Genomic DNA, 3648 nt, shown 5'->3' with positions numbered 1-3648 from the left:
GATTAAGTATTCTGGAATTCCCATTCTTCTCAATATTATCCATAATTTTTTTATGATCCACACAATTGAATGCTTTTGCATAGTCAATAAAACACAAGTAAACATCTTTCTAGTATTTTTTGCTTTCAGCCAAGATCCATCTGACATCAGCTATGATATCCCTTGTTCAAAGTCCTCTTCTGAATCCAGCTTGCATTTCTGGAAATTCTCTGTCAATATACTGCTGCAACTATTTTTTAATTATCTTCAGTAAGATTTTACTTGTGTGTGATATTGTTGATATTGTTGAATGATTTTCACATTCTGTGGGATCACTTTTCTTTGGAGTGGGTACAAATATGAATCCCTTCCAGTCAGTTGGCCAGGTAGCTATCTTCCAAATCTCTTGGCATAGCCAGGTGAGTGTCTCCAGTGGGGCATCCATTTGTTGAATCATCTCAATGGGTATTCTGTCAAAGCCTGAAACCTGATTTCACCAATTCCTTCAGTGTAGCTTTGACTTCTCCCTTCAAAAAGAATACACATGTGAAATGTCACAGAAGAGGTATCTCCTGCTCCTCAGATTGTCACATCATATCTGCCAATCATTTTTTGAGTCCTTGATATTTTAGTCAAAGTAGAAAATAAATACACATTGTATCTAGTTTGTGCTTGATTAAATATCTGAGTTGCAATAAAACCATAGTTTCCAAAACACTTTTTATTCATGAGACACTGTTAACATGAAACAAATTGCTTGTTGTTAGGTGCTATTGAGTCACTTTTGATTCAAAATGACTCTGCACAACAGAACAAAACACTGTCTAGTCCTGTGCCGTCCTCAAAATATTCTGTGTTTTAACTCATTATTTCAGCTACTGTGACAATCCATCTCATTGACGGTCTTCCTCTTTTCCTCCAAACCTATATTTTATTAAGAATAATGTCCTCCAAAGACTGGTCCCTCCTGATAACATGTCCAAAATATGTGAGATGGAGTCTCACCATATTTCCTTCTAAAGAGCATTCTGGCTGTACTTCCTCCAAGACAGATGTCTTCACTCTCCTGGCAGTCCGTAGTATGTTCATATTCTTTGGCAACACCATAATTCAAATGCATCAGTTCTTCTTTGGTCTTCCTAATTCATTGTCCAGATTTTGCATGTATATGAGGTGATTGAAAGTACCATGGCAGGGGTCAGGTGCACCTTAGTCAACAAGGTGATATCTTTGCTTTTTAACACTTTAAAAAGGTCTTTTGCAGCAGATTTTCCCAATGCATCATTTTGTTTGATCTCTTGACTGCTGCTTCCATGGACATTAATTATGGATAAATAAAATGAAATCCTTAACAACTTCAATGTTTTCTTCATTTGTCCTGATATTATTTATTGGTCTCTTTGTGAGTATTTTTGTTTTCTTTATGTTGAGGTGTAATCCATACCGAAGGCTCCAGTCTTTGATATTCATCAGTAAATGCTTCAAATCCTCTTTGCTTTCAGCAAGCAAGGTTGTGCCATTTGTGTATTGTTAATGAGTTTTCCTCCAATCCTGATGCCACATTCTTCTTCAAATAGTCCAGCTTCTTGGATTATTTGCTCAGCATACATATTTAATAAATATGGTAAAAGGATACAACCCTGTTGCACATCTTTCCTGATTTTAAACCACACAGTACTCTTTGTTTGATATGAACGACTTCCTCTTGGTCTATGTACAGGTTCCACATGAGCACAATTAAATGTTCTGGAGTTCCCATTCTTTGCAGTGTTATCCGTAATTTGTTATGATCCACACAGTTGAATGCTTTTGCATAGTCAATCAGACACAGGTAAACGTCTTTCTGGTATTCTTTGCTTTCAGCCAAGATCCATTTTACAGCAGCAATGTTATCCCTCATTCCACATTATCTTTTGAATCTGGACTGAATTTCTATAACCATTTTTGAATTATCTTCAGCAAAATTTTACTTGTGTGTGATATTAATGATATTGTTTGGTAACATGGATACTATTGGATCACCTTTTTTGGAATGGACACAAATATGGATCTCTTCCAAATTTTGAAGCTGCTACTAAATTTCTTGACCTAAATGAATGAGCTCTTTCAGAGTTGCATCCTGTTATTGAAATATCTTAATTGGTATTCCATCAATTCCTAGAGAATTGTTTTTTGTCAATGACTTCTGTAGAATTTGGAGTTTTAACTTCAGTACTATTGGTTCTTGATTATATGCTGCCTTCTGAAATGGTTGAAAAAGCAAATTGCTATTGGGCTCAAAAGCAGTGTTCCTGGAGGTTAAATCAGATGCCTTCCATTTCTATTTGAAAGTTGCATATTTGAGATGCTTTTTCCTGGTTTTGTTGGTATAGATATTTCTGAAACTTGCCTCTAAAAATAAGTCAACATGTATAGCTGGGGCACTTTATCCTGTGGAAAAGAAAGTCAAGAGTTTACTTGTTCACATTAAGGGCCTTCTCTTTTTCTTCTAGATTCACCAGTAGGACATTGTGGAGCTTGGCTTCACAAAGAAATTGTTTCTCAGAACCCTTCCTCCCTCCACTCTGGCTTAATTGGTGCTCTCAATGCACCTGCCACTAATGGCAGGGTGCTGCAACTTCAGCTTCCTACCAGCTGCACGTGCTCATCTGAGAGTCCTAAAACCCTTCAGTGGTTGGATCTTTTGGAGGTTGATGAACTTTTTGTAGAAAGCTATTAGTTAATCCCCGCACCCTGGCTACTTTTATTTCCAGCACCTTTTATGGCAAGTGCAGTCCTTCCCTCTAAAAACTTACAGTACTTTGCTTTGTGATTCTTGAGTTAGTCAAACATTTGGCCCATATTTCTTAATCTTTTTACCAGTGCTTATCTCTAGAGCAGTAAAGAATTTATAGGTGCACATGGACAAATTTGGAATATAATGGCAGAGGCTCCTGAATCTCACAGGTATAAGAGAGTAAATCAGAGAATTGAGACAGCCCTAAGAAAACCATATAGACTCTGAAATTCTCTTAAATCCTCCTGATTGATCATAACACTGAAGTGAATTTTACACTTGATTCCTTAACAGGGCTTTTACCTCTTTCTGCTCAAATACCACACTCCACTTCGTGAACTCCTCTCAGTTCCTTGCACTTACAAAGCAATTTCCTCTGCCAGGAATATTCTTATCTCCCTTCCTTTAGGAGGACTACTTACTCATCCTTCATATCTCAGCTTCAATGTTACTCAGAAACTTTATCTCCAGTTCCCAGCTATAACTCTGCAGTAGATGTTTATCTCTGCATTGTGATGAAGAAGAAACTGAGGGTCAGAAAGTTGACATTGATTATTTGAAATCAAACCAGTGGCAGATCTGGTATTGGAATTCATAGTGATAGGATTCTAAAGCCCATACTTCCTTCTGTCTATATCTGTGACCTATTAGGAGGATATGAGGTCAGAGCAATGGACCAACAAGCTGCCCAACTTCAGTCTCACTGAATTACAGAGTAAGGGTTCCCTAGAGTCTTCTGATTACCATTAGATTAACATTAGATTGGTGCCAAGCCTGAGTTGAACAGACTGCGGGGGGGGAGTCAGCTCCAACTCATAGCAACCCCTCCTTGGGTTTCCAAGGTGGTATCACTACAGAAATAGATTGCCCAATCTTCCTTCTGAGGAGTGGCT

The sequence above is a fragment of the Orycteropus afer genome, unplaced genomic scaffold (assembly GCF_000298275.1).
Source record: "Orycteropus afer afer isolate SDZICR_OR568_19922 unplaced genomic scaffold, OryAfe1.0 scaffold00154, whole genome shotgun sequence".
Taxonomy (NCBI): Eukaryota; Metazoa; Chordata; class Mammalia; order Tubulidentata; family Orycteropodidae; genus Orycteropus; species Orycteropus afer.
Note: the sequence above shows the minus strand (reverse complement) of the source record.